Genomic DNA, 22,700 nt, shown 5'->3' with positions numbered 1-22,700 from the left:
AATGGGATGTTGAAATAAAAAGCAGGCATCACCAAACCGTCAGTGTTTGACTGGGATGAATGAGGGTTCTGTCTGTAGCACTTGTGGATGACTATGAAATTGTATCTTACTGTGTCACAGAAAGCCTCTATGTATGTGGCTCCCCCAAGGAGGTAATGGGATTGGGTGATGTCTCTGCCAGGCCTGAGACAGCAGTGAGTGACCAGCACTCAAGGCTCATCTATTCAACGTAAAACGCTTTGGGACAATGGGGGAGGTGGGAGAAGACACTTCCTCGTCTTGTCTGAAAGGCATGCAGGGGGATTGGGAGTAATGGAAATTTACCAGAAGGCAGAACAAAAGAAGCAGGGAACCCCAGCAGGACTCTATAAGGGGAGAAGGCGATTTTGCACCATCCTGGAAGCCTCGGGTTAGAAGGGACCACAAGGGTCATCTAGCCCATGGTTCTCAACCTTTTTGCTTTCAGGACCCATTTGTCGGGACCCAGTAAATAGCCTGGGGGTGGAAGCCCTGTGATGGTTTCAGTTGGATCCTGCCCCCTGGAGGGTTGGGTCCTGCCTGTCACTCACCCCACAGTGGTGGTTCCTGCAGCTCCTGTGCTCTGGGGCTGGCTGGGCTTGGCTCTCAGCTCCGGGTGTTGCAACCTCTGGGGTTGCAGCACCACTCAGGTTTGGCCCCACCCTCCTGACTGGACCAAATCTGTGCGAGTGGAGTTGTGACCTGGTGCATGGGGTTGCAGTGCCACTCACTCACATTTGGCCTACCTGGACTCCCGTCATCATGACAGCTGGGCTGACTGGCACTGGGACTCCAGAGGTTGCAATGCCTGGAGCAGGGAGGTGAGTCCAGCCAGCCCTGTGAGGCAGGAGCTGCCACGCAACCCTTTGAAACATTCTGGTGACCCTATTTTGGGTCCCATCCCAATGATTGAGAAACCCTAAGCTAATCTAACCCCCAAGCTTAGCATGAGGGAGGTGCTGCAAGGACAGGATAGGCAAGGGGGCAGAGGACCCTGCCTGCCCCATGGAACACCCAAGGGACGGGTGAGCTAGTGTGGAACATGGCGGTTAGGATACTTCACTAGTTTGCATGATCTGAGCTCTCCTGTGTTTACATGATTAAATATAAAAAGCTGTTACATGGTGCAAACTGTGTGTGTTGACTGCTTCACAACCGCTGCATGCCCCCTGCGAAAGGTAAACTGTAACCAGAAGTGTCCCACCTGTTGGGTGGAGTTCTGTGCGAGGCAGGTATTTAAGTTCCGGGGAGACTGAAAGGTCAGCGCTGCACCCAAGGGGGCTAGATGGCTGGTTCCAACACTTGAAAGGGCGGTGCCAGTTAGACGGTCTATGCCTTGAGTGTGTGCCGAGGCACCCTGAGACTGAGGCAGTGGCTCGATTCTGTTCAGGCACCAGGCGCTTGGAACATCCTCGGGACTCCGAACAGAAGCTTGGATTCCCGTCACAGTAGTCCCAGTGGGTGGCCAGGAAGGAGCACTCGCTCGGATCTGTGACATCGACACGAAGCAAAAGCACCACCTGAACTGAGACCGGGGAACAAAGTTTGCTCAAAAACTCCCAGACGGTTGGAACGGTTCTGAACTCACCAGAAACATCCAGATCTTACCTAGTGGATACTCCACAAAGACTTCTCTGGAGGAACTGGGTTCAGTGCTTCTGAACACCACCAAGAGAGGATCTGAGATCGGCAGGTACTCTGCCAGGAAGTCAGCCCCTTCACAGGGAACTCTACCCGCAAACCTAACAGATATGAGAACACAGCCTGGAGGGCTGATCAGAGCCTCTCAAAGAGGCTATTTAATGAAATTGCTAAGAGGACATAGTGATGTACAGAGTTTATTTTGAATGGTTGTGTGTTTATACATTGGCTTGTAATTTAAGATTTAATCTTTTATTGTAAAGAACAAAAGAAAACCAGGAAGTGTTGCAGGGGGAGCTTTATAAATGTAGGAACCTCCCAGTCATGGAGTTAACTACCTGCTGCTTAAGGCTCTTTGCGTGTATGTCCTCGCACCATAGGTTCTATTCCCAGCTCCACCAATGACCTACTGTGTGACCCTCCTTGGGCAAGTGAGTTCACCTCTCTCTACTTTGTCTCCATAGAGTATAAGCTCCTGAAGGTGGGGATTGTCTCTGATTCATTGAGAATTAGGCTAGAAGGGACCATTAGAGCATCTTGCCTGACTTCCTATATATTACAGGTCATTGAATTTCATTCAGTTACCCCAGAATTAAGCCAAATAACTTGTGTTTGACTAAAGCATCTCCTGCAGAAAGGCTGCCAGTCCTGATCTGAAACCATCCAGAGTGGAGAATCCACCTGTTTTGTTGCTAGTTTGTTCCAATGCTTGATCCCCCTCAGGGTTAACAAATGCGTGCCTTGGTTCCAGTTTGAATTTGTCTGGCTTCAGCTTCCAGAAGTTGATTCTTGTTCTTGGCCACTGTCGGAAGACAGGATATTGAGATAAATGGACCTTTGATCTGACCCAGTCTGGCCATTCCTATGTTCTGCTTTTCTGTGCTAGATTAAAGAGCCCTTGCTCCCAGGTATTTTCTCCCCATGAAGGTGCTTATCCACTAATCAAGTCACCTCTACCTTTTCTTCTAGATAAGCTGAACAGCTGGAGCTCTTTGAGCTTCTCCCTGCAAGGCATTTTTCCCCAGTGTTCCAATCATTTTTGTGGCTCTTTTCTGCCCCCTCTCCAGTTTCTCAACATCCTTTTGAAAATGTGGACACCACAACAGTATGATGCATTCCTGTATCGGTCTCACCAATGCCATTTACCAAGGTGCGGCACCTCCCTGCTCCTACTCGCTACTCACGTTGTTCATCTGCTAGGATCCCTACATCCTAATCAATGTCACAGGCTTTACAGACCCCATTCTGTAGGGAGAGCCAGCATTCCTTGTTCCTCCAAGTGTAACTTTGGCTGTATGAAAACGCATGTTGTTTGAAAGGGCCCAGCTTACCAACTGCTCTGGCCTCAAAGTTATTCACCACTCCACCCATCTTTGTCTCATCTGCAGATTTTATTACCAGTGGGTTTACATTTACTTTTTGATTGTTGATGAAAGAGTTGAACAGCATCAGGTCTAGTATCAATCCCTGTGCAACCCTCCTAGAAACACCCGTTCAGTGATGATTCCCCCATTGACAACTGCTTTTTGAGATCTGTCACATAGCCAGTTCTTGATCCATTTCGCGTGTGCTCTATTGATATTGAATAGTACTAATTTTTAATTAGAATAGTGTGTCAAACACCTTACAAAAGCTTACGTATGTTACACCTATGCAAAAAGAAAAGGAGGATTTGTGGCACTTTAGAGACTAACAAATTTATTTGTAGCATAAGCTTTCATGAGCTACAGCTCACTTCATCAGATGCATTCACCTATGCAGTTACCTTTTTCAACTAAACTTGCAATCTTGAAGAATGAAATCAGATTTGTGTGACAAGACCTATTTTCTATAAAACCATGTTGACTGCCATTAATTGTATTCCTATCCGTTATTTATTTCTGTTGAATCCAGTATCAGCTTTTCCATTATTTTGCCCAATGTTGATGTCAGGCTAACTGGCCTATAGTTACCAGGGTCATCCCATTTGTCTTTTCTGAATATTGGCACATTAGCACTCTTCCAGTCTTCTGGAATTTCCCCAGAATTCCAAGATTTATTAAAATGTAACATCATTGAGCCAGAGGTCTCCTCATCAATACTTTTTTTTAGGACTCTCGGGTACAAGTTATCTGGCTTGTGATTTAAAAATGTTTATTCCCTTGAAGGATGTTAGACAAAATCTTCTCAGTTGCTAAAGAACTGGAAGATATTTTGTCACTCTCATATGATACGAGTACCTCATCCGTCTTCTTTCCAAATACAGAACAGAAATATTTACAGAATACTTCTGCCTTTTCTGCATCACTGTTAACAATTTTGCCATCTCCATGGAGTAATGGGTCTATACCATTGCTAGGATTTCATTTGTTCCTAATACATTTTAAAAACTCCTTATTGTTCCTAGCCCTGCAATCAACAGAGTTTTGTCTGATGTCTTTAGCTTTCCTTATCAATTTTCTGCACTTCATAACTTCTAATTTATGTTGATTGCTAGTTCCCCTTTTTATGTAGTTTTTTTATTTCTAATTGCTGCTTTCACTTTGCCACTGAATCAGGATGGGTTTTGAGCCAAAGTTGTCTTGTTTCTTGATTGAGGAATCATGGCTTTTTGCCCATCTTGTAAACTCTTCTTAAAGACCTCCCAATTTTCACTGACATTTTTCTGTCTACATTTTCACTCCCAGTCAATTTTGTTCATAGTTTTCCTCAGCTTTTGGAAGTCAGTCATTTCTAAGCATCAAATATATGTATTATTGGTTGGGATTTTTCTCTGTTTGCCCATAGTGAATGCAATTGGGTCATGATCATTGATCCCAAGGCAACCTTTTATCCATCATAAAGAGGTCCACTTCTCTTTATGATGAATGCAATACTTTGGGTGCAACACATTGTGTTAGAAAATTGTCATCTATAATTTTTAGACACTCCAATGATGTTTTATTACTGGAGACCTCCAGCATGTCTCCCGCAAACTGGAGTTCCCCATAATGCAGTTTTTCTTTCCATGCATTATAGACAGGAATGTAATGAGTCATTCATCCTGTTCTCTGGTTTGTGTCAGTGGGCTGTAACAGACCCTCACTAGTACCCCCTCCTGGGCTTTGTTAATAACACAGAGATCCAAAGCATTCGAGATCCTGTGGTTCTGAGTTACTGATAACTCTAGGATAACTCTACTGTGTTTATACAGTGTTTGACACCACTGGGCTCTGATCTCAGCTGGCACCCTGAAACCCTACTGTAATACAGATAATGAATGATAACAGTATAAAGTCCTAGGCAGTTCTATGCCACCAGGAGGTTGTCTGCTAACTTTACCTGAAATGCTAGACAGATTGGGTCTCCTTTCTCCATTGCGCCCATCACTGTAATATTTTCTTCCTTCCTTTGATGTCAGACCTGTTTTCTCTGGGATGGAGCCCGCCCGACCACCATGCTCTGAGCTGCACTGCAGGACCTGCATCACCCAATACCCACCTGCTGAAGTGAAGAAACAGATTGACAGAGCCAGAAGAGTACCCAGAAGTCACCTACTACAGGACAGGCCCAACAAAGAAAATAACAGAACGCCACCAGCAATCACCTTCAGCCCCCAACTAAAACCTCTCCAACACATCATCAAGGATCTACAACCTATCCTGAAGGACGACCCATCACTCTCACAGATCTTGGGAGACAGGCCAGTCCTTGCTTACAGACAGCCCCCCAACCTGAAGCAAATACTCACCAGCAACCACACACCACACAACAGAACCACTAACCCAGGAATCTATCCTTGCAACAAAGCCAGTTGCCAACTCTGTCCACATATCTATTCAGGGGACACCATCATAGGGCCTAATCACATCAGCCACACTATCAGAGGCTCCTTCACCTGCGCATCTACCAATGTGATATATGCCATCATGTGCCAGCAATGCCCCACTGCCATGTACATTGGTCAAACTGGACAGTCTCTACATAAAAGACTAAATGGACACCAATCAGACGTCAAGAATTATAACATTCAAAAACCAGTCGGAGAACACTTCAGTCTCTCCGGTCACTCAATTACAGACCTAAGAGTGGCTATCCTTCAACAAAAAAACTTCAAAAACAGACTCCAGCGAGAGACTGCTGAATTGGAATTAATTTGCAAACTGGATACAATTAACTTAGGCTTGAATAGAGACTGGGAGTGGATGGGTCATTACACAAAGTAAAACTATTTCCCCATGTTATTTCTCCCCCACGCCCCCACCCACCACTGTTCCTCAGATGTTCTTGTTAACTGCTGGAAATGGCCCACCTTGATTATCACCATAAAAGGTTTTCCTTCTCCTACCCCCCCCCCCCCGCTTCCTGATGGTAATAGCTCATCTTAAGTGATCACTCTCCTTACAGTGTGTATGATAAAACCCATTGTTTCATGTTCTCTGTGTGTGTATATAAATCTCCCCACTGTATTTTCCACCGAATGCATCCAATGAAGTGAGCTGTAGCTCATGAAAGCTTACGCTCAAATAAATTTGTTAATCTCTACGGTGCCACAAGTTCTCCTTTTCTTTCTGCCTTACTAGGACACTGATTTACAATCTTTCCTGCTAGGTATTTATATGGAGCCCTTGCCACAAAATCTCAGCACCATCAGGAGCCCCACCTGCTGAGTCACCCCTTCCCACAACACCTAAATCTTCCTTAGAGGTTCCCCATCCACATATTAGCTTAACTTACTGCTGCATAGCTAGGGAGAGCTGACCATTGTACATTTCAGGGCTATAGTTGAAGGCTATGGTATTGCTGGCTAAGTTTGCCTGACTGCTAATTGAATCACATCTACCGAGTTCATCAGGGGAACCTCTGTGTTTTTTTATCTAAGGAACCTTATTTATCTGAACCCAATTGGTCTGATCACTTTAGCTACATTAATAAACTTTCAGTGCAGAAGTACAATTGGACATGCCACCCAGCTGGCAGCCTGGTGCCTCTGTTTGACTGGCTCCTCACAGAGAGACATAATTAATGTCCATTGTTGTAGGGAATGCTTTAACATCATTAAATCTAATGACATTTAATGACTTTCCAATTAGAAACATCAGAGCTTTTACTGCCCTGCTGGGTGAGATGACATCAGCCTCTCTCTTTCTCTAGACCAAATTATTATTGAATTAGAGGGGAAATGTTAGATAAAGGGAACACACACACACATGTCTGGCCCAGGGCATGAGCAGTCTTGACTAGGGGTTAGCATCAGCATAGGCTGAGAGTCCAGGACCAGGAGCCAATAACCAGGAATTGGGCCAGGCTGGAAGGCCAGGAGATCAGAATCAAAAGACAAACCATAGGACAAGGATCAAGAGCCAGTTACTAGGCCAAGTCAGAATACAAGGAGGTCAAGACCAGCCAACAAAACCAGAGGACAGAAGCCAGGAGGCAGTTAGCAGGAGCTCAGGGTCAGAAGGCAGGAATAGGTAAACACCTAGCAAACTATCCACAGTGGGATGGAGCTCAATTGTTCAGAAAACTTCCTGTTTCCTCCTCTGGTTCAAATAGGGGCTGTGGCCCAATTAGGAGCCCTGGAAATCTCCCAATGAGAGTATGGGGGTGGGGCTTGAGCTCCAATTGGACTTCATGGACCCCAATCCCAGGTGCTGTTTGTGGGCTGCTGGAGGATTGAAGTGTGCTGCCTTCCCAGAACCCCACAGACCCAGATTCAAGACCCATGGGACCTGGCACCACTCTGTTTCTGTTAGTTTAGTGACATGTGTTATTTCAAGATATAAAATTAGATTTCTCTGTGACAACAATCTGGAGAGTAAAACTAAACCTGATAATAAATTTGTACGAGTACCACTGAAATGTAACAATGCTGGTGACGTTCCTAGTCAACATCATTATCTTGTTCAGGACGCTGATGGGCCAGCTCATGGCCCAATAGGTCAATTCAATTGTATATAAATATCAAAGAAGTGTTAAGTATTAGTATGTGTTCAGAAAAAAGAAAAGGAGTACTTGTGGCACCTTAGAGACTAACAAATTTATATGAGCATAAGCTTTTGTGAGCTACAGCTCACTTCATCAGATGCATTCAGTGGAAAATACAGACTAATTCACTCCTATGCTAATAGAGATCAAAACAGATGCTAATGTTATTGTATTCACTTATCTGTAACTGGTTGTCTGTTACTACATTACATTTGCATTGCATATACCCCTGAAATTGCATTTACATTATGTATACCCAGTAATTAAATAACCCTAGATCAAAGAGAAAAGGAGTACTTGTGACACCTTAGAGACTAACAAATTTATTTGAGCATAAGCTTTCGTGAGCTACAGCTCACTTCATTGGATACATCCAATGAAGACATTCAAAAATCAGTCGGAGAACACTTCAATCTCTCTGGTCACTTAATTACAGACCTAAGAGTGGCTATCCTTCAACAAAAAAACTTCAAAAATAGACTCCAACGAGAGACTGCTGAATTGGAATTAATTTGCAACCTGGATACAATTAACTTAGGCTTGAATAGAGACTGGGAGTGGATGGGTCATTACACAAAGTAAAACTATTTCCCCATGTTATTTCCCCCCCCCCCCCCCCCGCCGCACTGTTCCTCAGACGTTCTTGTCACTGCTGGAAATGGCCCACCTTGATTAACACTACAAAAGGTTTTCTTCCCCCCCCCCCCCCCGCTGGTAATAGCTCATCTTAGGTGATCACTCTCCTTGTTTCATGTTCTCTGTGTATATAAATTATCTCCCCACTGTATCTTCCACTGAATTCATCCGCTGAAGTGAGCTGTAGCTCACGAAAGCTTATGCTCAAATAAATTTGTTAGTCTCTAAAGTGCCACTAGTACTCCTTTTCTTTTTGCGAATACAGACTAACAGGGCTGCTACTCTGAAACCTAGATCAAAGGTGTGTTAAGATAAGAAAGTACTTGATGTGTAAACTTCATGAAAACTAATGAAGGATTATTGGGTGCAATTACATATTGGCATCTAAACAGGTTTCAGAGTAGCAGCCGTATTAGTCTGTATTTGCAAAAATATCTCTGTAATTACATTTACCCATCAAACAGGACTGGAACCTTGGAAATGTAAATGAAGAAGGTTGCTAACTTCAAAGCATGGGTCATTGTGTTTGACAATGGAAATTCACAGACGCAGTCTGCATTCAATCAACAAAGGAAAAGCCCATGTTGTGAATGACAACACTTGCCAGATTGCTCTCAGTGGAAAGGAACTCTAAGAGTGGATCCAGGGAACGATCCTGTATCTCTGAACTATTTGGACAGTCACAGGGAAGCTTTCCAGATGCAAGTCAGAGATCCCCCATGTTATTCTGGGTAACCCCGAGAGACTTATGGAAAACTAGCAGATTACAACATCTCTGCTATCATTTTGGACTTAGACTCACCTGTTAATGTATTTTATCTGCTTTCATCTCTCAATAACTCTCATTTCTTTTTCTTAGCTAATAAACCTTTAGTTAGTTTACTAGAGAAACTGGCTGTCAGTGTTGTCTTTGGTGTGAGATCCAGAGTATCCATTGACCTGGGGTAAGTAACTGACCCTTTGGGGTTGGGAATAACCTGAAGTGGCATCATTTTTGGTTTTAATACCCTTTTATCACTAAGTTCAGTTTATCTGGGTGGCGAGACAGGCTGGAGGGTCTAAGGGGACTGTCTGTGACTCCATGGTAAGACTGGCATAGTGATCCACAGTTGTGAGTCACTCCAGACAGCATGACACATGTGATCTCTGTTAAGAGTGTGTGGGTTACCACTATGTTCATTACCTTGGCATGTACGCAGTTCTGTGCAGGGAAGATTGTTCTGACTACATACACAGTTGATTGTGCAGCGACCCCTACTGGTACAGGCACAAAAAAGGCGTTGTAGCAGTTCAGATGCCACTGGGACCTTGAAGTAGTTCATCATCCTCATGTGTCCATCCATGTTGCAATGGTGATGCAGTATCTGGTTTACTTATGTGCGAAGACATCCAAATCTTTGTTTGCCAAGATGCTATTTTGACACATTCTTCAAAACTGTCCTCCCATGGTGGGAGTTTGTTCAGTGACTTGTCCTTTGTGAGGGCTAGACTGAGGCACAAGTAATTCAGGTCTCTGTGGGTCTCCTTTTCTTTCCCACTCTGGTCCTGCAGCACTGCTACCAACTTCCTTGCTGCAGAAATTGCCGTTTGTCTGTCACTCTCTCCCAATTTGGCCTCTCTGAAGTGGTAAGTTCCATTTGTTTTGACAAGATTAAACACAGATTCCCCCCCCACCCCGCCCCAATACCAAATAGAGATGACAGAGGGTCACAATGCTGCTAATGTGGACACAGCAGGAAGTAAGTTGCAGAAGTCAGGAGGGAATGCATCACAAATTGCGTGCACAGATATGAAGCGAAGCTTGTCACTTGTGCTGGTAATGAGGCCTGTATAGCAAGAACCAAAACATCTATATCAGGGGACCTAGTTTGTCCCTTTAAATGTCATGGGGGCTCAATACTCTCCCCACCCCAATTAAAAGCATCACTTTTGCATTATGACAGGTTTCAGAGTAGCAGCCGTGTTAGTCTGTATTCGCAAAAAGAAAAGGAGTACTTGTGGCACCTTAGAGACTAACAAATGTATTAGAGCATAAGCTTGTGAGCTGTAGCTCACGAAAGGTTATGCTCTAATAAATGTGTTAGTCTCTAAGGTGCCACAAGTACTCCTTTACTTTTGCATTAGTTTCAGTTTTGCAGCCAGAACAATAAAGCTACCACAGCAGACTAGTGTGTATCTGTCAGCTCCCTCTGTATCTGTCTGTCTGTCTCTTTCTCTGCTGGCTCCAGAAATACCATATTTGGCAACATGGAATTTATATCCCATGAGTGTCCAGTGCTCCCAATGCCTGAACAAGAAGAATCAGCCAGCTAGAGAGGGGGAAGTAGGCAAATAAAGGCAGAACACAGCATAAGAGTACTTGCAATTACTGCCAGGACTGTTCAAATAAAGAAGCAGTGAGGGGGAGCAAACAGCCATCTTGACTGGACTCGTGCAAGGTGGCAGAGAAACAGAACTTAGCCTGCTACACTGAGGCGCTGTGGCCAGTAGAGGGAGCCCAAGTACAGCCAAAGGCGTGTGTAAGCACACAGCCAGCAGAGGGTGATCCAGTGCAGATATGCCACAGTTCAAAATAAAGGGGAAAAAAAACTTCCCTGCGGAAAAGACGTCCAGGAAGCGTGAAGTCCCACAGGACAGCAGAGAAATGGCACCTTTTGTGGGCAATGCTGGCGAGTTCGATAAAAACTGCAAATCATGGATGGGGTACTGCAAACATTTTGAGCAATTTGTTACCTGCAGCTCCTTTCCAGATGGACGACGAGTTTCAACCTCGCTGACAGTGACAGGTCTGAAGGCATACGGACTGCTGTGTGACCTATTGTCATCAACTATGCCTGGAGCTGTCAGGTATGCCACAAGCTCTGCAGTAATGCAGGAACATTTTTCTCCTACCCCATCGGTGATAGCAGACCCATGTCAGTTTCACCAGTGACATCAAGGAGTAGCACAGTTTGTTGCTGCTTCAAGGAAGGTGTCAGAGCATTGTCAGTTCAGGCAAACATTAAGTGGTGCCCTGTATGGCCAGTGAGTCTCTGTGTTACACAATGACCAGGTCTGGAAGAAGTTACTGACTGTATCAGCGCTTACATTCAAGAAGGCCGTTGAAGTACCAGTTGCAATGGATTCTTGGAAATTTAGTGTAAACCGAGAAGTTCTCCTCCTGCATCGGCAAGACAAAAGACTATGGGAATGTAAGGAATTTCCGTGTGGCCATCATGAACAAATGACGCATGCTGAGAAGGACTGCTGAGCACATTAGGTTGTTTGCAGAAAGTGCCTCCATTTCCCTGGTTGTAAACAGTGGCAATGGTATTTAAGTACCTTACAGGGTGTCCGGAAGCTGAACTCATTAGAATGAGCAGTGTGCTAAGAGGAAGGGTGGTGCAGCGGTTAGGGTGGTAACCCTTGTCTTTCAAGACTTGAATTCACTACCCAGGGCTGCTACAGGCTTCCTGCATGACCTTGGGCAAGCCAGTTAGCCCATTGGGCCCAGATCCACAAATGTATTTCGGCTCCTGCCTGCCACTGAAATCAAGCCTTTGTGGATCTGGGCCTGCGCATCTCTGTTCTCCACCAGCAAAATGAATAACAGGACTTCTCCAGGTTAGTACTACTAGATACATGAATGATTGTGCAGCGCTTAGATACTATGATAAGACAGAGATGGAAGCTTCACAGCAGGATGATATATGTATTGCATTCACTAAACCAATCGAACGCTTTAATCTCAGGGCTGAAGCTGAAATGTACGTGAGCTCTGTGATGAAGACATCTCTGGGGGAGTGGAGAACAAAAGGGCTCCCCCCTTCCTGGTGTTTATAATATAAATCTGTCCCAATATGCTTTCCAGCCACAATGCAACTGTGAGCTACCTGACCCTTCAGCTGAAGAACCTGCCCTCTACTGGAGGGAACGGAGGTTTGCTTTTTCCCCTCTTCCCCAAAAAAAGTCTTTCACAGAAGCATCACCAGATGTACCAGCTTTGAGCTGGGAGTGTGATGTGTGCTATGGACTGCAGCCCACCAGAATTTGAACCGACATGAGATCATGAAATTCATTCCACTGGGGACCCTTCGCTGCCATCTGATTTGTATAAAATTTCTGTCACTCTGCTCAGCACTAGAATCAAGCTGGGGTTCTGGCTGTGACAAACCAGTGATTAATGCACTGAGCCAACCTGCTTTAAACTGCACAATGCTCCTTTCTATGGAAAAATAACAGAGACTAGAGGGGTGAGAGGAGACACCCAGCTCCTGAACACACCCCTTGTCAGCTACCAAAAAGCATTTGGAAACTCAGAGAAGCAGTGAAAATACATCAAGAGAGCTTGCTCAGCACACAGCATCATTACCTTCCACCTTCTTTATACAGCTGTATTGTGGCCATAAGGTAGATCTTGAATCCAGGCCTTTAGCCATGCAGCTACCCTTAGCTCTTCAGTGGGAGTTTTCGTAGATTCCAAGGCCAGATGGGACCTTCGTGATCATCTAGTCTAACCTCATGGAGATTCCAGCACATCGCTAGGTATGTAGTTCCAATGGTAAATTACATAGGCGCTGACTCCGTGGGTGCTACGGTGCTGGAGCACCTATGGGGAAAATTAGTGGGTGCTCTGCACCCACCAGCAGCCAAGCTCCCCCCACCTCCCACTCCACCTCCTTATCTTCCACCCAAGAGCACTGCATCTCCACTCTTCCGCCTATCTCCCAGTGTTTCCTGCCTGGCCGCCGCCAAACAGCTGTTTGGCAGCATTCACTTGCTCTGGGGTGGAGGGTAAGGAGCGGGAATGTGGCGCACTCAGGGGACGAGGCAGGGAAGAGGTGGGGATTTGGGGAAGGAGTTGGAGTATTGGCAGGGAGGGGGCAGAGTTGGGGCGGGGACTTTGGGAAAGGGGTTGGAATGGGGGCAGGGAAGGGGTGGGAAGAAGTGTGGCCTCATGGAAGGGGTGATGTGGCGGGGCCGGGGGCAGCAGAGATGTCAAGCACCCACAGGAAAGATGGGAAATCAACACCTATGGTAAATTATCCTGTTAAAAGTGTGCACTTTACTATTTCTAGTCTGAATGTGTCTAACTACAGTGTACAGCCACTGCACTGCATTCTGCCTTTGCTTGCTAGATTAAAGGGCTGCATACCTCAGAAATCCTCTCTTTGTGTAGGTACAGACTGCAATTAAGTCACCTCTTAACCTTTTCTGGGATAAGCTAAATAGATTGAGCTGCTTACGTCTCTCACGGTAACGCAGGTTTTCCAGACATAGTAGTTTTCTTTTTTGTGACTGCGCATCCTCTAGGGAATATCCCCTTCTGTCTTGAAGAGGAAGTGGTTGTACATGGACTCGGAACCAGATGAAAACTGGTGACATTCAGTATGACCACTGAAAATCATTTAGAGTGTCAGATTTACACACTGCTTTGTTTATTGTTGGTACTGCTCCTAGTAGGGCCCGGACCCCACAAAGGAGATAAAGGCCCCGTTGTGCCAAGCACCCTCCAAACACACAGTGAGACCATCCGTTCTCCCTGAAGAGCTTACAGTGGAAACAGAGAAGAGAGACAGAAGCTTGCAAGCGAAATTGAGAAGGCAGAGAGGGGAGATGGAGGCAAAGAGAGGTGAAGTGACTTGCCCAAGGTCTTCAGCAGGTCAGTGACCAATGCAGGAATAGAATCCTAGATGGCCAGAAGGGACCATTGTGATCATCTAGTCTGACCTGCTATATCACACAGGCCATAGAGCTGCCCCAAAATAATTCCTAGAGCGGAGCTTTTAGAAAAACATCCAATCTTGTTTTAAAAATGGCCACTGATGGAGAATCCACCACGACCTTTGGCAAATTGTTCCAATGGTTAATTACTCTCACTGTTAAAAATTTACACCCTATTCCCAATCTGAATTTGACTAGGTTTAGCTTCCAGCCATTGGATCATGTTATACTGTTCTCTGCTAGATTGAAGAGCCCATTATTAAATATTTGTTGCCCACATAGATACTTATAGACTTTGATCAAGTCACCCCTTAACCTTCTCTTTGTTATGCTAAATAGCTCTTTGGGTCTATCACTGTAAGCATGTTTTCTAATCCTTTAATCTCTCTTGTGGCTCTTCTCCATGGGTGGTTTGTGAACCACTAGCTGGGGAGGCTAGCCCCCAGCCCCACCCCTTCCGCCCAAGGTCCCGCCCCTTCTGCCCCTCCCCTCACTGGAGCACAGAGGCCCCCTCCACACTGCAGCCACTGTGCCTAGTTTACCAAGCGATCCAGATCGCTCTGAATCAGTGACTGTCCTCTTCATTATTTACACTCCCCAAGTTGTATGTCATCTGCAGCCTTTATCAGTGATGATTTTATGTTTTCTTCCAGCTCATTGATAAAAATTTTGAATAGCAGAATGCAAGACCGCCCTGGAAACACACCTGCATGATGACAATGCTCTGTTTGCAAATACATTTTGAGATCTATTCGCCTATTTTTAAGCCCATTGAATGTGAGTCAGGTTAATTTTACATCATTCTCGTTTTTTAATCAAAATGTCACATGGTACCAAGTCAAACATCTTACAGAAATCTACATGTCACATCAACACTATTATCTTTATCAACCACACTTGTAATCCCATAAAAAAAAAGATACCAAGTTAGTTTGAAAGTTTTCTTCATAAACCCATGTTGATTTGCAGTCATTACATTCCCCTCCTTTAACTCTTTATTAATTGAATCCCATATAAGCCACTACATTTCTTACTGGGTTCAGTGTCAGGTTGCCAGATCGGTAATTGCCTGGGTCATCCAGGTCTCCAAGGTCTCAGCCCAGTGCCCTGACCCCAGTGCGCGCTGTCCCAGGCTGTGCAAACCCCCTCTCCCCCACCTAACAGCTTTCAGTTTACGCACAACTGTCGCACAACTTATACAGTAACTCCCGGGTTCAAATCCAGACCATGCTGGTGTTGACTGAAAGGTGCCACTCCCTGGCGGCAGTTTTGTGAGATAAATGGAGCTTCCCACACTAGATATCGAGGGAGATGTACGGAAAGGATTTGTGCCCGAATTTCAGGGGCAAGAGAAACAAGCCAGAAGAAGAAGCGTTATCAAACGATGGTGATTATGATCCACTGGGCATAATTGGAATCTGGTGGCATGATTCCCCCCGCTGGAATATCGATCTAAATGGGTAACGTGTGTATAGGAGTGAGAAAAAGGGGCCGAGTTCAAGGTATTTGTAATGGCAGTGAGCTGCAATTCAACAGTACAGAGTATGGCAGAGAAATGCTTCAAAATGGGAGACAATGAATGAATTAAAAATGAAGGCTAGAGGCAGCGTTGTCCAGTGGATAGCTCATTACACTGAGACATGGGTTCTAGATCCAGTTCTGCCTCCATATGATCTTAGGCAAGTCAATTCCTACCTACGCTTTGTCTGTTGTGTCTATTTAGACTGTAAGGTGCAGATCCACAGAGGGATTTAGGCGTTGCAGCACCTAGAAAACTACAGGCGCAACCTTGCAATCCATAGAGCCTGAGGGAGGCACCCAGTGAATGGGGAGAGACAGGTGCCTTAGAATATGATCCACAAAAGCCTGCACGTTAGGCAGGGAGCCATCTAAGCCATATGGTGGGAGATGCTGAGGACAGAGGTGTGTCCTAAGCTCTGCCCTTCTCACAGAATTAGGCATCGACATATTTTCTTGGGGGAATGAATTAGGCACCTGCTTCACTCAACCTAAAGCTGGGAGAAGAATCACTCCCCTCATAACTCTTAGCCCAGTGCTCTCACCTGGAATGTTGGAGGGTCCAGGTTCAATTCCTCCCTCTGCCTGAGGTGAGAAAGGATTTGAACAAGCATCTCTCAGGAGGAAGTGAGCTCTAATCACTGAACTATGGGAGAGTCTGATGTGGCTGAAGCAGTTCCAATGTGGATAAAGAGGGATTGGAGCAGGGAGCCAGGCCCTGGGTCTCCCACCTCCCACTTGGATGTAACTTAAGCACCAGGCTACAGCATCACTCTCACGCTCTCTGGCCCAGTGACTAGTTAAGAATTTATCCACAATAGCCTCACTTCTCCTCCTGCCATATTTGGAAGGGGACTCAGTGCAGTAGGCAGCCTCTGAGCATGCTTTCCTGATCAGGCCCCACCCGTCTATCTTCCCCTGGTTCGTGACTTGCTCTGGGGTTTAGGTGGGAGACAGGTGTCCAAACACCTAGAAGGAAGCAGCAGAGAAACAGAGGCAGCCCAGAGGCAGAGAAACAGGCACCCAGAGAAGTTTTTACACAAGTCCTTAGGTGCAGAGCGAGTTTAGGTGCCCACAGCGGTCGGTGGGAATTTTGTGAATTGGAGCGGAGCCTACAACTGGTACTTATGTCCCTAAACCTCAGTTTTAGGAACCTGTGTTTGGGGTTTGGGCATTTATGTACCTTAATGGATTGAGGCCTAAACTCTTCGGGACAGGAATGGTGTCTCTGTCTGGCCTAGGAAAAGGGGCTGGGGCAACCTGCAAACAGCTCATCTTCTGCTCAGTGCGCCACAGTGATCAGAAAAGCATGTGTTAGGCTCTCCAAAGAACAAGATGGAAAATACTAAAAGTATTAAACTGTCATTCTGGAAATTACTGGTAGAACCTCATCTGGAAAGTTGTGTTCAGTACTTGTCACTCCAGCTCACATTGGATATGGTAAGGGGTGAGAGTGAGTGGGGAGCCAGATATGGTTGATAAAAACATTTAGAGGCATAGAGAGACTTCCTTAAAAAGGAGTGATTGAAACAGACTGGGACTTTTTTGTATGGAGAGGAGACAAGCTAACTTAGAGAACTCACTGCCACATGATAACACAGAGGGCAAGAGCCTAATAGGATTAAAAAAACCAAGATCTGGCATTCATATGAATGAAAACATCACAGTAATAATAGAAAGGATAAAAGAACTATGAAGCTTCATATATCAGAAGCCAATAACTAACTGCTAGGTGTTAGGAAGAAGCTTCCCCACTGGCATGTTATTCCATAATTGTCCACAAAGGGAGTTCTTGCATCTTCCTCTAATGCTATATGTAATGACATGTAGGCTGCCCTCCTTCTCCCCATACCCCAGGCTGGTGCAAGGAGTCCATAGCGTAATGCATAGCTACTGCCCTCTTAGTTTTGGTAAGTGACATTAATGGCAACAGAGGAGTGGCTTTGTCACTAACTTCCTGTACGGGTTTAGACAAGTCACTTAATCACTGTGGGCCTCAGTTTCCCCATCTGTAAAATGGGGGTAATAATACTGACCTGCATGACATTCTGTCCCCTTTAGCATGTTAGTTTTAAAGAAAAATACCTGCTGGCGGTTTATGTACTTAGATGGAATTCTAGTCTGGCTGTTTGACCGACTGTGACAATAAAAAAGGATATGATGCAAATACTGACTTCTTGTTTCATAATTTTTTTAAAATGTTCCTCAAAGTAAATAACGATCTTGGATTTTTGGCAGAATATTTGTTTCTCTCACTGAATATTTGGCAATTAAACTTGATTGTCCCCATAGGAGCTACTGATACCTGCTTATAATTTCGCTTTCTAATTTTACTGATCATTGTACAACAGAGCAAAAACAAAACAAAAAAAACACACCCCAAAAAACCAAAAACCTGCAGCATTGAGTTTCCCAGCCCTGGGCTTTCGCCGAGAGGCTAAAAATAGCAGCTGTAGATGTTCAATCCTTCCCCCCTCGCTAGGTCTCACTGCCAGGGGTCTCTTTGTGCTGTGTAGACGCACCCATAGAGTTTAAAGCCAGACAGGATCATCAGATGATGTAGTGTGACCTGTATAGCGCAGTAAACTAAACAGCACCCAGTTTGTAAGACTCTGTGCAAAGTAAAATGTATCCTCACATGCAAAATCTAATGTTAATTTCTCAACCCCACTGCACAGCTAGGCAGGACATTCAAGAACATAGATTAACACAAGATTAACTCAGCTGAACTGCACATCCATATACATTGAGAGATCCTCCACAGAAACTGCTATGTATATGCAAAGTGCACAAAAACTGAATTAGAAAACTTGGGTCTCCTTCTGATCTCACTTTCACCAGCATCCACTGGAGTAAATCCATTGTTTTCAAATGAGTACCCCAGTGTAAATCGGGAGTATATCAAATCAAAATTAAGCCACTTAGCCTGAATTCCCCACCCATGAATGCCGAGTTTCTCTTCCCCCTACTAGTTCATTACATTAGATTTTTTTTTTCACAAGGATAAAGGAAAGGAGATGTAAAGGCTCTAAGAAGAGGAGCTTGCTGTCAGACAAGGTCAGACCAATGGTCAATCTCATCAGGAATCCTGTATCCAAGAGTAGCCAGGACTAGCCACTTCAGAGAAAGTACATATAACCCAACAGCGGTTACAGAGTAAGCTGCCTACCAGGAAAGTTTCTTCCTGACCCCCATAGTTTAGAAGTTGGCTCATGCCCTGAATCATGAGGGTTTATATCCCTTCCAACGATTGTAGTGTGTGTTTTAATTTTTGCATGCATGCCCCGTGCAATGCATGGGTGCTTGAAATAAATAAAAGAAAGACGCTTTGGATCAATTTGTACCTTAAAGTCTGTCCCTTTTTGCCACCCATTGCCACATGTGCACATATTGAGTGAACTTTCTTTGGACCTGATCTAACACCTGTTGAGGTCAATAGAAGGATTCCTGGTGGTTTCAATGGGCTTTGGATCAGGCGTTTTGGCTGGGCTTTGACCATTTTTGCTGCTACTAAAATTCTTTAGCCTCATCCAGAAATTGTAAAAATTAAAACACCTTTGTTTCAAATGTTCTGTGCTCCCCCTGCTGGCCTGGCAGCAGCGAGAAGTCTAACAACTGAAGCTGTGCTGGCAAATTTTAGTGGACAAAGATAAATGTTGTTCTGGCATCAGGGCGATCTAAGTGGAAGTTGTTAAAATACGCAGCAGCTCAGCCAATTTCACATCCATCTCCAACTCTGCAAAACAAGCAGCAGCTGCCCAGTGAGAGAGGACAGGATGGGCAAAAAGATCAAATGTTATTTCTGCAGCTCCAAGGCACTGTTACAACCAATGAAGGGGAAAACAGAAATGACACAAAGGCCTTGTAAAAGAGACACTTGTATTGAGGATCTGGCCCACAGTAAACAGTTCACTCTGGGAAACCCAGAGGTAGGGAGAACATTGAGTTTTGACATGGTGAATTCCCTTCCTGTGAGCCATGGAGAAGAAGAGGGTTTTTAAGAGGAGGAAAATATGTTTGCAAACCCCCACAAGAAAGAAAACTACCCAGTGGTTCCTCACACACAGCAGCTAACAAGGAGCTCAAGATCTCAAAGCACTTCACAACAGAGGTCAGTATCATTGCCCCCAGTTTAAAGATGAGGAAACAGAGGCACAGTGAGGGCAAGTGGCTCCCCAGGGTCACAGATCCAGTCAATGACATGGATTGGGACAGAACCCAATTCTCTAGATTCCTAGTCCAATGCCTTATCCACTATGCCACACTGCCATGACACTTCAATTCTTGTTTTTAAAAGACTAATACTGTAAAGCATAATCCCCAACAACCTGTCCTTCCAGGATCCCCCACATGTAAAAACACCAACAACATTATTCATAAAATCTTAGCTAACCACTTTATCTCCTCATTCAACCTCAACATTCCTCTGGAGTAAGGGCAGTTATACTTCTGATCATTGTCTCCTTAAAGTATCTGGATTTATTAGCTTCCATAAAAGGCGATTTGTTGTTTGCAATCCTTGCTTTGCTTACGGTATAACATGATTTGAAAATGTCAAGTAATGGCATCAAGCAACACAAATAAAAGTGTTACTGTAATTTGGTATCTTAGACGCATTCCACCCGGGTGACACAACCAAAGGAAGAATTGCCCACAACCTTTCTTAAAATACTTCAAAATACCACAAGGATATTAATTAGCCTCTAAGGAGAAATACTTGTAACTCATCAAAAGCTAATCTAGTTCTTTTCAGATCAGGGCATGGCAATGGAAAAATGAAATCTGCTCAGGTTACACTCACTTTCCCCTTGGCACGAGATGTGCTTCTCAAATTTCAGAAGTAATGGAATTCTACTAATCCTTGTGAGAAAGGGTTCAAAACTGCTGATCTGCCTTCAGACCCAGTATGAGAAACATTTTGTCAGATAGCACGGCCGTGCGTGCATGGAAAGGCTCCCTGCAGAGGTTACCAAAAGGGGAAAAGCTTGAGCCTTTTCTTGATCCTTCAGCAGCGTGACCCACCCTGTGCTGCTTTTTCACTTATCAGTAGCCATATCTAATACCACAGAAATAGTGTGTCTAGATGCCACATGCACACAACTCACCAGTAAACAAAATGCTCATGCTCTCCATAGGTTTTGCCGCTTGCTAAGAAGGGTTGCTCCTGGTTTGCTTCAAAAGAAGGCACTGACGACAATTCAGTTTATATTAGTAGTTGTCATGGTACACAGATGAATCTTGCATTGCACCCAAAAACTAGGCAGATCAGGCTCATCCTGACGCCCAGCAGCATGGAGTTCCATAGTAGAGAGCTTGCCACCCAGCATGCTTAGGTTACAGCTCATGGCGGTCTCACCTCAGGCTCCGTCAGCCACTGCATCCCCCATTCCTGAGAGAGTAGTAGTCTCCAGGCCCTAGTCCATCAAAGGTTAGCACCAGAGCCTTGGAGGGGGTTTGGTACTGGATAGGGAACCAGTGTAGAAAACAGTGTTCTGTTGCCCTTGGTCTGTATGACCCAATAAATGGGTGCTGTATGGTAGACCAGCTAATGGTACCATGTGCCCCTCACAGTCAGTCCCAGGCGCACGGGAACAGCAATATCACAATACACAAGGTCCATCTAGCTCCAACAGTCACCAGAACCAGCTATTTCAGAGAAAGGTGCAAGGACCTCACAACAGGTGGATGTAGGATAACCTATCACCCAGGTTAGATTTAATCCTTGTCTCTAATAGCCAGAGATTTGTTGAAACTCTGAAGCATGAGGGTTAAGATCCCTTCCAATTTTTTTGGAAAGCATTAACTATGATAATAATTCTGGATATGCATGTTACCAGATAACTGTCCAATCCCTTTTTAGATTTGCTATATTCTTGGCTCCAATTACATCCTGTGGCAATGAATTCCCCAGTCTAATTATATGTTGTATGAAAAAGCATTTCCTTTTATCAGTTACAATCCCAATGTTTTCACTCTCTTCATGGGAGAGTTTTTCCAGATCTATGTTCATTCCTTGTTTCCACGTCTCTGAATTTCTCTACCTCTACAATATCCTTTTGAGATGGCATGACAGGACTGCACAAAGTATCCAGATGAGGCCACAACACTGATTTATAGAAACGCATTATACTTTTCTTTGTATCATTCACTATCCTATTCCAGAGACATTCCAGCATCTGGTTTGCTTTTTTGACATTGAGCCAAGGTCTTCATTGAGCTGTCCACAGCAATGCCCAGATCCCTTTCCCACACTGATACAGTTAATTTAGAACCCTGCAAGGTGTATGAGTACTCTAATTTCTTCCTCCAACATGCTTTACTTTATATTTATCAACAGCGAATTTTATTTACCATCATGTTGCCCATTCACCTGGTTTGTTTAGGTCTCTCTGAAGGTCTTCACAATTCTCTCTGCTCCCAACTTGTACATCTGCTAATTTTTCTACTACACTACTCACCCCGCCCCTTCCAGATCATAAATAAAAATGTTAAATACCAGTGGATTTAGTATGGGACCTTGAGGCGCCCACTGTTAACCTTTTGCCATGATGAAAATGGACCATTTAGTCCTATTTCTTGTTTTCTGTTCCAAGCCAGTTTTTGATCCATGACAACAATACTTTATAGCATGCCCATTGAAGCACATAAATACACACCGTGTAGAGGTCAAGCATAGGAGTTTATTACGTACAGTGCTGATGGAGTGTCACCTCGCTTATTAGGCTCAGGGACACTGTCAATCAATAGATTACAATGGAATATATGGATTTTCTATGAGCGGGGAAAGTGACGGGGTAGGCGGTCCCATACCCCCGGATAGGTTTAGCTGCAAGACATGATAGCACAGTAGCCAATGGTCAAAAGGTTACATAATGTCTCTGCCCATGGTCTCAATGGTCTAAATTAATATTTAGCATTTAATTAGTACTTTAATAAATATATTAGTATAGAATATTTGTTGGATTCAATTTGGGATCCATAGGAATGAAGTAGCTCCTTTGATTGTCCAACAGATACATATCTAGGGGTAAAAGCAAAGAAACTGTGAAAGTATATGGCAAAAAAGATTGTCTTTCAAGTTGCTTACTTGTGTTTTGAGGCAGGCATTGGTTCCTGGGAAAGGGAGGTGGGAGGAGGCCATATCTTATACTGACATGCTTGAATCTTTCAGAAACTCAGGGTTGGATGTGTGGGAAGAACATCTCCCTACAGAAGAAACTAACACAACAGGAACAGCG

Source organism: Dermochelys coriacea, chromosome 1, assembly GCF_009764565.3.
Source record: "Dermochelys coriacea isolate rDerCor1 chromosome 1, rDerCor1.pri.v4, whole genome shotgun sequence".
NCBI lineage: Eukaryota > Metazoa > Chordata > Testudines > Dermochelyidae > Dermochelys > Dermochelys coriacea.
The sequence above is the reverse complement of the archived record's forward strand: the minus strand, read 5'-3'. Positions refer to the sequence as shown.